The sequence below is a fragment of the Lepeophtheirus salmonis genome, unplaced genomic scaffold, assembly GCF_016086655.4.
Source record: "Lepeophtheirus salmonis unplaced genomic scaffold, UVic_Lsal_1.4 unplaced_contig_723_pilon, whole genome shotgun sequence".
Taxonomy (NCBI): Eukaryota; Metazoa; Arthropoda; class Copepoda; order Siphonostomatoida; family Caligidae; genus Lepeophtheirus; species Lepeophtheirus salmonis.
This window is the reverse complement of record NW_027295758.1, coordinates 1,313-16,313: the sequence shown is the minus strand read 5'-3', so window position 1 is coordinate 16,313 and position 15,001 is coordinate 1,313. Positions and strand designations below refer to the sequence as shown.

General features: G+C 34.1%; 1 non-coding gene and 1 pseudogene across 1 annotated transcript; one reads left to right on the top strand and one right to left on the bottom strand.

The window, feature by feature from the left end:
- The first annotated feature begins 1,657 nt into the window (after positions 1 to 1,657).
- Positions 1,658 to 6,784, top strand: LOC121131482 (vitellogenin-6-like; annotated as a pseudogene).
- Positions 6,785 to 9,581: 2,797 nt separating this feature from the next.
- On the bottom strand, positions 9,582 to 14,751 carry LOC121131483 (vitellogenin-6). Its single transcript, XR_011784232.1, has 9 exons — positions 14,675 to 14,751; positions 14,458 to 14,618; positions 14,141 to 14,400; positions 13,772 to 14,085; positions 13,370 to 13,703; positions 12,903 to 13,304; positions 10,616 to 12,841; positions 9,974 to 10,560; positions 9,582 to 9,914 (listed from the first exon to the last, which is right to left on the bottom strand). It is a non-coding gene; the product is annotated as a vitellogenin-6 (transcript).
- Positions 14,752 to 15,001: the final 250 nt, after the last annotated feature.

Genomic DNA, 15,001 nt, shown 5'->3' with positions numbered 1-15,001 from the left:
GACAGTCTTAAGAACCCGCCCAAAGAACCAACAGGACTGGTGCTATGGCTGGACTAGACTGTACTGAATAAATAAGGAGTGTCACAACACTACTCTGCACAAAAACTAAAAACAATATGACAATACGAAGACCTAGGATATATTTTGTTGAAATTTAGTTAGCTAAAAAAATAATATTTCCCTCATATAACGATTACATTTTGATGCATTACTCTATAAATAAATCAATGAATTCTGCAAAGATAACAAAAATTTGCATGCGCATCGAGTAAAAATGACAAAGGACAGTTATCTGTGATATGTTACTCCAATCTCGCGGAGAAACATTTTCTTCTAAGCCAAATGAATTTGCACAAAAATGATTACGTGCTCATCGTTTCATTTTAGAAAAAAAAATGAACGGAAAAAGCGGGAAATAGTTCAAGTATTATATTTAGTCTATGAAGTATTTTTTATCTGAAAGTAAAAATCTTCCATCATTTTTATACCTTGATACTCATGTCTATCATCCATCAAATCTCCAATTTTTTGTGAAATATGTATTAAAAGATTTAACAGTGTAAAAGTATTCTTACCTTTGACAGGATCTGTTAATAAAAGTGATTGCTCATACGTTTGTAAGATTTAAAAATATTTTACATGTCACTTTTGTAAGTAGCTTAAAAGATCGAAAAAAACTACTTGAATACTTAGTGAAACTCATTTTAATAACTTGTTTGGAAAAAATATTCAAGCATCAAAATTTAATTGTCAAATTGTACATAAATAATAACGTAAAATGATTTAATTCAGTACAATTTTGTTAGTTTTGTCATTTTTACACATTTGGGAGAAGTTATTCTCTATATAACAATTTCGATTCTCGGTATCTCCTAAAAAAAAGATATACATTTGTTAAATATATTGAGTAAGATATTTTATAGGTAAGATGTAAATAAGGATGATATAAAATTGGGTAATAGGACTCCTATTGGGAATATTAAGCTAAAAAATACCCATAAAAATGGATAGCCGGCGAATAATTACTCCGGTCATTCATCCACTATAACAAAATCCGTCGTACAAAGATCATTAAAAATACTCTATTTTTCGTCAATTTCCCTCCAAAAAAAAATCCGTATTAAGCGTTGACGCCTTAAGACAATTTATCATATATATATATATATTATCAATTTAAAGTTTAAAAAGGACTAAATGAAATAACTTTGAATCATTCTTTTGACTCTATGGCCTATACACTCTTCTGTGAGAGAAACAATTAATACTGCTGTTGTATACTGACAATTTCCTTAGTCTCTAATTAAATCTATTTATAGAGCTCTGTAATATGCTAAGAAACATATATGTGGAGTAAAATTCAATTCAAAATGAATTAAAAATATTGCACAAAATTTTGAGATTAAATTGAATCATAATTACTATGTTTGTTATAAAATGCTATATGACACAGAATTTTGAAGGAATGAGTAATTATAGACTTCTTAAGTAACAGTGTAAACATGTAAACATATTTTGTATGTAGATGAGTATATATATGCAGCAATAAGTACTTTTTTTTTTTTTACCAAAGAAGGATCAACTCCTATATTTTTTTTTCTTCTTCTTCAAAAACAGTGTCAAAGTTCACTTATTTTTGTGTATAAAAACTAGGTACTTTCTCAAATGAAGAACATTGAGGAATAGCTTCTCTGATCAAGATGAAGTTCGTTGTTCATACATTTATTTTGGTCATTGGTAAGGATCCTGACATTATACATGTAGCAAATCAATCAATTTATTCTATGATTTAGGTGTGGTAAGTGGGAACATCTTTGAAGATGGAATGGAATATATCTTTGACACGGAATCTTCAGCTGTTGTTGGAACCATGGATCATGCTCCTCACTCATCTGGATATTCTTACAAATACACAATGAGAATGCAAGTTCACGGAGACTCTATCAAATTTGGGGTATGTTTTCTTAAAATAAGAAGAATAATCATTTTGAAATGCTTTTGCTATATGTAGATCTCGGATATGATATTTTCTCAATTTAACGGAAAGCATGAGGCTGGAGAACATCCCTTTGGTAGTACTAATTTCATTTCTGTTAATCGGGAGTTACCTTCATTCGAAGTGAAGTTAGATTCACATGGTCTTTTTTCATCATTGACTCTTAGTCCAAAATCGACCATCTTTCAAAGAAATATCGTCAAGGGTCTTGTTCAAAAGTTTCAATTGAACATGGATAAAATCAAGGATCATGGACATGGATTTAAGTCTGAGGAGGTTAGCACGATAAATAAAAAATTGCATTACAGAAATGATATAAATATATTCTTAGGCCTCTATTTTTGGAGATTGTGAGACTCTGTACTCTGTCACTCATGACAAGATTATTAAATCTGTGAGTCACACTAAAGACTGCAAAAATAGGGTTCATGTTTTAGTTGATGACTGGAATGGTCATCGCTGTAACATTGATCCAGATCACCCTGAGAGCAGAGAAAATCCTAATGGTCTTTACTCAGCCTCTAATACTGTATTTATGTATGAAAAGAAAGGAGATAGATTTAGTCCCAAGGCCATTGTAGGATCATCATCTGTTGTAGCTCAATTCTTTGGAAATGAAGGAGTTTCATTCATAGCTCACTCCAAGTAAGGATTTGACTTGAGTAGCAGAATTATGAAACAACAATTAAGTTCTACATCTTTTTTTTCCTTAGTTCAACATCCTTTTTGAGAAAAGTTCAAAGTTCCTCTGGAGATATTGTGGTGAGTGGTGAGACAGTAACTGATCTTAAGTATGAATTTGAAGACAAGGACTATACTTGGAAGAGTGAAAGAGATTTGAAGGCTAGAGAAAAAAACCTGCCTTCCGGAGAATTTTTGAGGACAAAATGTCTAATCTTGTCGAATTTGTTAAGAAAAGACTAGACAAAGTCTCATATATTTTCAACGACATGTCCACTGATGAGACATATATTTCTCAAGCCCACTACTATGGAATGAATAATATTTATCCAGCCATGGCTGAAATGGACTACGACACATTGAAGGTATGTACCTAGATATTATATGTATACCTACATCATACAGATTTACAATTAAACTTACTTTCAAGTCGGTATCTGAGGGAGTTCAAGCTGATAAATCAGAAGAAGGTGTTCGTAAATATAATTTATTCAATGAATTATTGGGAAGTTTGGGTACAAGTGCGTCAGCCATGCTTATTCGTGACATGGTTATGGAAAATAAGTTTGACAACTATAGGGATGCAGTTAGAGTTCTGACAGCAGTTCCATTTCATATTCGTCACCCCTCTAAGCAGCTTTTGGAGGAGTACGAAAAATTGTATGATCATGAAGGACATCAGCTTTTGAAGGATACAATTCCTTTGGTCATTGGACACTTGGCAAGAGTAACCTGTGAACATGCAGGTGTTCCTCATTCTCCTGCCTCCAAGGAATGCTTTACTTCAGTGGTTGATAAATACACCGATAAATATTTACAAAAATCCTTTGTAAGCTATCCGAATACTCTTAATTTTGGAACCAACCTGTTAATTTTTTTATTCATTGCATTTAGCTTCTTCTGACCATGGTAAGCAAGTCCAGTATGTCAGTATGCTGTTTAATCTCCGTTATGGAAATTTGGCTGAGAAGCTGAAGCCCTTGATCTATGGAGAAACTGACATAAAATGTGGACATATTCGTTCGCTTGCATTTCAGGCTGCTGTTTGGGGAGCCATTTATAATGGAAAGGGAGCAGAGTATATTTTGCCCATTTTTGCAGACACAACAAACTCTCATGAGCTCCGTGTAACTGCTTTATCCTACTTTATGGAAGCAAATCCTTCTACCACTCATTTTAATACCATTCTTGCTGTCCTTTATAAAGAACACGACTATGAAGTAATTAATTTTGCCTTCACTCTATTTGAAAAATATTCCCTCAACATCGATCCTTGCAAACAAAAAGTGTCATCCCTTGCCAAATACTTTATGAAGTTTCTAAAGCAATACAGCGACTTTGAAACTAGTTATGGCATTGGTGTCTCAAAAACCTATAGCCGTCAGTTCTATCAAAAGAAGTATGAATATAGTGGTAGCTACAATTACTGGATTGTTGGATCTCACAAATCAACTATGCCTTTGGTTGTGGCAATGTGTATTGATACTTCTCTCTACGGAGGATATTCTGCAAATGCAATGTGTGTGCATCTTCGTATTGAAGGCTTATCAAAAGCAATCGTTCGTAAGTTTAAGACTATGAGCAATGATGTTTGGAAAGTTGACGAACTGCAGAAAATCCTTATGTCAGACATGGACATTAAAGCTCGCCCTGACCAGCCCATCAGAGTTGAATTCATGCTTTCCTTCAAAGGAGCCCTTGTTGCATTTAGGCAATATGATGAGAACTCAATCAAAGAAGGAGGGGCTTTAAAGAAACTTTTTGAAGATATGAAGAGTACTGGAGATTCTTACTCTATCAATCATCAGAGAGCAATGAGAATTGGAAGTCTTTTATACCAGCAACCCTTGGAAATCGGTGTGCCTGTTACCTATATCAATTCATTCACCGGAGTTTTTGATATTCAAGCAAGTGTGAAGAGAGGAAACTCCAGAGGTCTTATGTATAGAGATGTAAAATATAAAATGAATGTATTTGCTCAAGGCTCAAGAATGATGATGATTCAAAATCCTTATCATAAAAACTCCTATGGAATCATTCAAGATCGTATCTACGGATCTCATTTCCCAAGAAACTTTGTCATTGGTGTTAATCCTCTAAAAAAAGAATTTAAATTATCTGTTGAAAGACCCTCATATAAAAATCCTTTAATGATGATGATGCATGCCCAAACAACTATTCTCACTAGGTCTCAGTATGTTGATGATAACCAAGATATTTCTAAATACTGTGAGAACTGTAAAACTCAAACTACCCTCTCCTATTCCCCAACATCAGTCAAAAATAGAGTCTTTATGGATCGTGAATGTGATGTGACTGGTTCTTATCTCCATGGTGAATACTTTGACTGTGAAATGCCTTCAAGTAGAGGAAGAGTTCTGTACTATTTGTGGAGGTCCATGATGCCATATAACAAAAGTCCTAAAACATTTGGTAATGGAATTCGAATGGGTATTCGTCAAGTACGTGCATACTTTACATTCTTTCCAAGAGCTGAGAAATGTGGTGCTATGCTCCGATGGTCACAATCTAAAAGCAAGCCTGTCAAAGAAATTGAAATCACAATGCGTGCCACGGCTGGACCAAATGGTGAAAAACTTTTCTTCAGAGGCCGCAAATGGGCCATCACAACCATTGTGAAGGCAAAGGGAGAACCTCAAGATAGAGTTTACAAGATCATCATTGGACATGAGTTCACTCCTGGATATCTCAAGAATACATTTAAACTCAAATTCCAGAGAAAGGGAGTATCGGGAATTATGTCTGACTACTCCATGTGTATGAACTATCAAAACGAATATCCTGATTTCTCTGATGAATTTATGGACTATGAAAAAGATGCTATCATGAAACTCACTGGACAAGCTAAAGTTCAATATGGGCCTAATGAAGACTGTAATTCGTCACCTGGAGAAATTAAAGTATCCTTTGAACATCTCACCACTGAAGAAGCTCGTAATGATATGAAAAACACTTGGTATTACAAAAGTGCATGGAACAAAAGAACCTTCCTTCATGGCAAGGACGAGGTGATCGATTCCCCCAAACAGAAGCATGCTACTTAACAGTATGGGATGCAACAACAGCAAGAAAATACTCATACAAGGTCGATTTCGTAAAGGTACTTCAATCTGAGACGAACAGAAACATATTATTTATAACGAATTTATTTTCAGATGACTGATCGTATGAATGCCATCGTATCTCAATTCCAAAGTATTATGAAAACTGGTCTTCTGCCTTATTGGGACATTGATCCCGAAATCATTCCCTCCTCCAATGCAGAGCCTCACATGAATTTCGATGTTACATTCAAAGAAAATGATAAAATGGTGGATGTCTACATGGAAACTAGTCAAGGAGGACATCATTACGATGAGATTCCTCTCAATTTCAACTGGTATCCTATTATGAGGAATTTGAAATTCACCTCAACTTTGAAACGACTCATGAAATATAAGCTGATTGATGCTTGCACTGTGACAACTGATAGTGTGATGACTCTGGACAATGTGACATATCCATACACACCTACCTCATGCTGGACTCTTGCTTCTGGACATTGTTCTACACATCCAAACTTTGCAGTCTTTACTAAAAAATCATCTGGATCCCATATAGATACCAAGATTTACGTAGGAGGTCATTATGTTGAATTTCAATCAAGTGGTCCAAAGAAAATCAACGTAATGGTTGATGGAGAGGCTGTTATTGTTGGCGAGAAAGAATATGTCCACGAAAAGGACGGTACCCAGATTTTCAAGTATGCCTTGATAAATTAGAAACTATCTAAATAATATAACTAACTTTTTATTTCAATAGGATCTTGAAGTGGGGATCGACCTACAATGTGTATTCCTTCCTCAAGGTATGGGTCACTTATGATGGACATTATATGAATGTGATTCCTGCACCATCTGTCACAGGCCAACACTGTGGTCTTTGTGGAAATTATAACAAAAATAAATATGATGAATTTGAGGGCAAAAATAGTCAGATACTCTCCAATTCAGATCAACTTGTTGAGGAATATAAATGGAAATGCTAAGCACCATCTTGCTACCATATTATGTGTATGACTTATGTTTGGAAATAGTCGCTTATAATTCAATTTTTGAATATTTTAATGAATAAAACATAGAAATACATTCAAACTTGTTTGACTTTTTGTTGAAGGGATTTATTTATTATGATATAGATATTTACATATCATAATATGATTTTAAAGTATGATCAAAACGTTTAATAAATCTCTAAGAGTTGATTAGTATATACTCTAACATGTACAAAAAGTGTTTCACCATTAACTGCATTTTTTCTATAAGATATAAAGTAGAGTGAGGGGCCGATTGGAACGAAATTCACTTTTTAGTCCTTGTACACGGCGTTAACTCGCTAACACAAAAATATAATGAGTATTTTGTTGTCAGGTGTCGATGTTTCTGCTTCTTTCCTCATAATCTGTGTTCTGAGTGTTAATTGGTTGCATTTGATTTACTCTTGTTAAGCTGTTAACGATTCCTCACAATTATTGGGTAATTATTCCATTATTGGGGAGAATTAGCTAACTGTTTCTATTTAGATGAGGGCCTGTATAATACAATAAAAGTAATGACGTTTGTATATTGGGTATTTAATTATTTGTTATAGTTAGGCAATAATTGCAATATATTTTTCATAATGGTAATGTCAAATGTCATGAGCGGACTTTTCACCGAAACGGACGTTTCACCAAAAAGATATTCCGCCAATATATGCAGTTGTATATTTTAATTCAATGATAGTATGATAAATAGATATTGTACATGTGCTATAATATTTCAAGTAACATAAGGTAAATTCACTGCTTCTTTAATGAAGTTATTGAGTTTTTTTTCTCCTTAAGTCAACTGTGCTTCGTCTTCTACTCTAAGATAACTATTTCATTGATAAGTGTTATTGATGTATATCATGCAGAAATGTATGGTCTCTATGGATAATTATATATCCTGGACACTTTAAGCCTCACCCCTGATTGGCGATTTCCTTATTACTAGTGAGTCCCTTTTGTGATTAGAAAACAAGTGATAGTTTTGTCTCCAAAGCATATTCTATTCAACTATTGCATAATAATGCGCTCTAAAAATATAAGTGACTTTTTAAATTTAATAGATTTCTATTGGAATATCTTAATATAGTTGCAATATCCCAAAAAATTCCCTGAGGAATTTTCTTGTAAACAGCTAAATTGTTTTTTAGCATATTTGAATATTAATCTCTCGAAGATCTTTAAGCAATAAATATATTGTTAAATGTTGGCCATACCAAGGTTAATAGAAATACAAGGTTATACATAAACAAGGAATACTGTAACTACTGGAAAGGAAACAAAAATATCGGGCTCACACAAGAAGACTTTTTTTACTGTAACAACAAATAGGAGAAATGACTGGTTGCAGAGCGTTTTTCCGTCAACAAATCATGAGCGCGATTCTGTTTCAGTTGCTAATTTTGCGAGTGCGCTCCTGCTGGTTTTGTAAAGTAATTAGCGCAATCCCGCTCATTACTCAATGAAAAATGAGCGGTGCTCAAAATTAGCTAGTACTGAACTTGAAACTCTTTATGTATGTATGTTACAAAAAAATCCAATTCAAATTTTCCCATTTAAACCTGTTTTTTTCTATTATATAATGGTAAAAAAACATTTTGATACTAAAATCATGTCTCTAGCTTCAATATTAAGGAAGTTATCAGCAATTTATCATCGGAATTTCACGTCATTTTTTGATAGTTTTAAATCTGTTAAATTTATAACCTACACCAAAATCTGTGATTTAATAAAATATGATATTTCAATCAAACATAACAACTTTCTTAAACATCAAGAGAATTGAATGAAATTTTCATGAATTACAGAATGCAGTACTGTATTAAATATCCTAGCTTTTCTTGAGACATAACTTTAACCATCTTTTCTTTTAATCTTTAAAATTATTCTTTAACTTTCATATTTTTCGATGTTATCTCATAAGATGCAGAAAACTGAAAAATTAATCCACATTTATATGAATGAGTGAAAATACAAACAATTTTTTCGGTTTTCTAAAATGGCCCTCCCGCTCATTATTCAAAACAATGAGCACGCTTCCCCTATCGCTCAAGAATTTTGAGTGGAGCTCTAAAGAGCCATTGAAGGATGGGTATAATATTTTTTATTATTTTTTCCTGAAGTGAATAGTAATTTATTTATGAAAACAATCAACCTTCAATGTAATTTAACATGAAAATTATTTGTTTTGTTGCCTTTACAGAATAAAACAATAAAAATGATTAGGCGAATAATTTTTTGGATAAACGTCCGTTTCGGTGAAAAGTCCGCTCATGACATTTGACATTACCATTATGAAAAATATATTGCAATTATTGCCTAACTATAACAAATAATTAAATACCCAATATACAAACGTCATTACTTTTATTGTATTATACAGACCCTCATCTAAATAGAAACAGTTAGCTAATTCTCCCCAATAATGGAATAATTACCCAATAATTGTGAGGAATCGTTAACAGCTTAACAAGAGTAAATCAAATGCAACCAATTAACACTCAGAACACAGATTATGAGGAAAGAAGCAGAAACATCGACACCTGACAACAAAATACTCATTATATTTTTGTGTTAGCGAGTTAACGCCGTGTACAAGGACTAAAAAGTGAATTTCGTTCCAATCGGCCCCTCACTCTACTTTATATCTTATAGAAAAAATGCAGTTAATGGTGAAACACTTTTTTGTACATGTTAGAGTATATACTAATCAACTCTTAGAGATTTATTAAACGTTTTGATCATACTTTAAAATCATATTATGATATGTAAATATCTATATCATGATAAATAAATCCCTTCAACAAAAAGTCAAACAAGTTTGAATGTATTTCTATGTTTTATTCATTAAAATATTCAAAAAATTGAATTATAAGCGACTATTTCCAAACATAAGTCATACACATAATATGGTAGCAAGATGGTGCTTAGCATTTCCATTTATATTCCTCAACAAGTTGATCTGAATTGGAGAGTATCTGACTATTTTTGCCCTCAAATTCATCATATTTATTTTTGTTATAATTTCCACAAAGACCACAGTGTTGGCCTGTGACAGATGGTGCAGGAATCACATTCATATAATGTCCATCATAAGTGACCCATACCTTGAGGAAGGAATACACATTGTAGGTCGATCCCCACTTCAAGATCCTATTGAAATAAAAAGTTAGTTATATTATTTAGATAGTTTCTAATTTATCAAGGCATACTTGAAAATCTGGGTACCGTCCTTTTCGTGGACATATTCTTTCTCGCCAACAATAACAGCCTCTCCATCAACCATTACGTTGATTTTCTTTGGACCACTTGATTGAAATTCAACATAATGACCTCCTACGTAAATCTTGGTATCTATATGGGATCCAGATGATTTTTTAGTAAAGACTGCAAAGTTTGGATGTGTAGAACAATGTCCAGAAGCAAGAGTCCAGCATGAGGTAGGTGTGTATGGATATGTCACATTGTCCAGAGTCATCACACTATCAGTTGTCACAGTGCAAGCATCAATCAGCTTATATTTCATGAGTCGTTTCAAAGTTGAGGTGAATTTCAAATTCCTCATAATAGGATACCAGTTGAAATTGAGAGGAATCTCATCGTAATGATGTCCTCCTTGACTAGTTTCCATGTAGACATCCACCATTTTATCATTTTCTTTGAATGTAACATCGAAATTCATGTGAGGCTCTGCATTGGAGGAGGGAATGATTTCGGGATCAATGTCCCAATAAGGCAGAAGACCAGTTTTCATAATACTTTGGAATTGAGATACGATGGCATTCATACGATCAGTCATCTGAAAATAAATTCGTTATAAATAATATGTTTCTGTTCGTCTCAGATTGAAGTACCTTTACGAAATCGACCTTGTATGAGTATTTTCTTGCTGTTGTTGCATCCCATACTGTTAAGTAGCATGCTTCTGTTTGGGGAATCGATCACCTCGTCCTTGCCATGAAGGAAGGTTCTTTTGTTCCATGCACTTTTTGTAATACCAAGTGTTTTTCATATCATTACGAGCTTCTTCAGTGGTGAGATGTTCAAAGGATACTTTAATTTCTCCAGGTGACGAATTACAGTCTTCATTAGGCCCATATTGAACTTTAGCTTGTCCAGTGAGTTTCATGATAGCATCTTTTTCATAGTCCATAAATTCATCAGAGAAATCAGGATATTCGTTTTGATAGTTCATACACATGGAGTAGTCAGACATAATTCCCGATACTCCCTTTCTCTGGAATTTGAGTTTAAATGTATTCTTGAGATATCCAGGAGTGAACTCATGTCCAATGATGATCTTGTAAACTCTATCTTGAGGTTCTCCCTTTGCCTTCACAATGGTTGTGATGGCCCATTTGCGGCCTCTGAAGAAAAGTTTTTCACCATTTGGTCCAGCCGTGGCACGCATTGTGATTTCAATTTCTTTGACAGGCTTGCTTTTAGATTGTGACCATCGGAGCATAGCACCACATTTCTCAGCTCTTGGAAAGAATGTAAAGTATGCACGTACTTGACGAATACCCATTCGAATTCCATTACCAAATGTTTTAGGACTTTTGTTATATGGCATCATGGACCTCCACAAATAGTACAGAACTCTTCCTCTACTTGAAGGCATTTCACAGTCAAAGTATTCACCATGGAGATAAGAACCAGTCACATCACATTCACGATCCATAAAGACTCTATTTTTGACTGATGTTGGGGAATAGGAGAGGGTAGTTCGAGTTTTACAGTTCTCACAGTATTTAGAAATATCTTGGTTATCATCAACATACTGAGACCTAGTGAGAATAGTTGTTTGGGCATGCATCATCATCATTAAAGGATTTTTATATGAGGGTCTTTCAACAGATAATTTAAATTCTTTTTTTAGAGGATTAACACCAATGACAAAGTTTCTTGGGAAATGAGATCCGTAGATACGATCTTGAATGATTCCATAGGAGTTTTTATGATAAGGATTTTGAATCATCATCATTCTTGAGCCTTGAGCAAATACATTCATTTTATATTTTACATCTCTATACATAAGACCTCTGGAGTTTCCTCTCTTCACACTTGCTTGAATATCAAAAACTCCGGTGAATGAATTGATATAGGTAACAGGCACACCGATTTCCAAGGGTTGCTGGTATAAAAGACTTCCAATTCTCATTGCTCTCTGATGATTGATAGAGTAAGAATCTCCAGTACTCTTCATATCTTCAAAAGTTTCTTTAAAGCCCCTCCTTCTTTGATTGAGTTCTCATCATATTGCCTAAATGCAACAAGGGCTCCTTTGAAGGAAAGCATGAATTCAACTCTGATGGGCTGGTCAGGGCGAGCTTTAATGTCCATGTCTGACATAAGGATTTTCTGCAGTTCGTCAACTTTCCAAACATCATTGCTCATAGTCTTAAACTTACGAACGATTGCTTTTGATAAGCCTTCAATACGAAGATGCACACACATTGCATTTGCAGAATATCCTCCGTAGAGAGAAGTATCAATACACATTGCCACAACCAAAGGCATAGTTGATTTGTGAGATCCAACAATCCAGTAATTGTAGCTACCACTATATTCATACTTCTTTTGATAGAACTGACGGCTATAGGTTTTTGAGACACCAATGCCATAACTAGTTTCAAAGTCGCTGTATTGCTTTAGAAACTTCATAAAGTATTTGGCAAGGGATGACACTTTTTGTTTGCAAGGATCGATGTTGAGGGAATATTTTTCAAATAGAGTGAAGGCAAAATTAATTACTTCATAGTCGTGTTCTTTATAAAGGACAGCAAGAATGGTATTAAAATGAGTGGTAGAAGGATTTGCTTCCATAAAGTAGGATAAAGCAGTTACACGGAGCTCATGAGAGTTTGTTGTGTCTGCAAAAATGGGCAAAATATACTCTGCTCCCTTTCCATTATAAATGGCTCCCCAAACAGCAGCCTGAAATGCAAGCGAACGAATATGTCCACATTTTATGTCAGTTTCTCCATAGATCAAGGGCTTCAGCTTCTCAGCCAAATTTCCATAACGGAGATTAAACAGCATACTGACATACTGGACTTGCTTACCATGGTCAGAAGAAGCTAAATACAAGGAATAAAAAAATTAACAGGTTGGTTCCAAAATTAAGAGTATTCGGATAGCTTACAAAGGATTTTTGTAAATATTTATCGGTGTATTTATCAACCACTGAAGTAAAGCATTCCTTGGAGGCAGGAGAATGAGGAACACCTGCATGTTCACAGGTTACTCTTGCCAAGTGTCCAATGACCAAAGGAATTGTATCCTTCAAAAGCTGATGTCCTTCATGATCATACAATTTTTCGTACTCCTCCAAAAGCTGCTTAGAGGGTGACGAATATGAAATGGAACTGCTGTCAGAACTCTAACTGCATCCCTATAGTTGTCAAACTTATTTTCCATAACCATGTCACGAATAAGCATGGCTGACGCACTTGTACCCAAACTTCCCAATAATTCATTGAATAAATTATATTTACGAACACCTTCTTCTGATTTATCAGCTTGAACTCCCTCAGATACCGACTTGAAAGTAAGTTTAATTGTAAATCTGTATGATGTAGGTATACATATAATATCTAGGTACATACCTTCAATGTGTCGTAGTCCATTTCAGCCATGGCTGGATAAATATTATTCATTCCATAGTAGTGGGCTTGAGAAATATATGTCTCATCAGTGGACATGTCGTTGAAAATATATGAGACTTTGTCTAGTCTTTTCTTAACAAATTCGACAAGATTAGACATTTTGTCCTCAAAAAATTCTCCGGAAGGCAGGTTTTTTTCTCTAGCCTTCAAATCTCTTTCACTCTTCCAAGTATAGTCCTTGTCTTCAAATTCATACTTAAGATCAGTTACTGTCTCACCACTCACCACAATATCTCCAGAGGAACTTTGAACTTTTCTCAAAAAGGATGTTGAACTAAGGAAAAAAAAGATGTAGAACTTAATTGTTGTTTCATAATTCTGCTACTCAAGTCAAATCCTTACTTGGAGTGAGCTATGAATGAAACTCCTTCATTTCCAAAGAATTGAGCTACAACAGATGATGATCCTACAATGGCCTTGGGACTAAATCTATCTCCTTTCTTTTCATACATAAATACAGTATTAGAGGCTGAGTAAAGACCATTAGGATTTTCTCTGCTCTCAGGGTGATCTGGATCAATGTTACAGCGATGACCATTCCAGTCATCAACTAAAACATGAACCCTATTTTTGCAGTCTTTAGTGTGACTCACAGATTTAATAATCTTGTCATGAGTGACAGAGTACAGAGTCTCACAATCTCCAAAAATAGAGGCCTAAGAATATATTTATATCATTTCTGTAATGCAATTTTTTATTTATCGTGCTAACCTCCTCAGACTTAAATCCATGTCCATGATCCTTGATTTTATCCATGTTCAATTGAAACTTTTGAACAAGACCCTTGACGATATTTCTTTGAAAGATGGTCGATTTTGGACTAAGAGTCAATGATGAAAAAGACCATGTGAATCTAACTTCACTTCGAATGAAGGTAACTCCCGATTAACAGAAATGAAATTAGTACTACCAAAGGGATGTTCTCCAGCCTCATGCTTTCCGTTAAATTGAGAAAATATCATATCCGAGATCTACATATAGCAAAAGCATTTCAAAATGATTATTCTTCTTATTTTAAGAAAACATACCCCAAATTTGATAGAGTCTCCGTGAACTTGCATTCTCATTGTGTATTTGTAAGAATATCCAGATGAGTGAGGAGCATGATCCATGGTTCCAACAACAGCTGAAGATTCCGTGTCAAAGATATATTCCATTCCATCTTCAAAGATGTTCCCACTTACCACACCTAAATCATAGAATAAATTGATTGATTTGCTACATGTATAATGTCAGGATCCTTACCAATGACCAAAATAAATGTATGAACAACGAACTTCATCTTGATCAGAGAAGCTATTCCTCAATGTTCTTCATTTGAGAAAGTACCTAGTTTTTATACACAAAAATAAGTGAACTTTGACACTGTTTTTGAAGAAGAAGAAAAAAAATATAGGAGTTGATCCTTCTTTGGTAAAAAAAAAAGTACTTATTGCTGCATATATATACTCATCTACATACAAAATATGTTTACATGTTTACACTGTTACTTAAGAAGTCTATAATTACTCATTCCTTCAAAATTCTGTGTCATATAGCATTTTATAACAAACATAGTAATTATGATTCAAT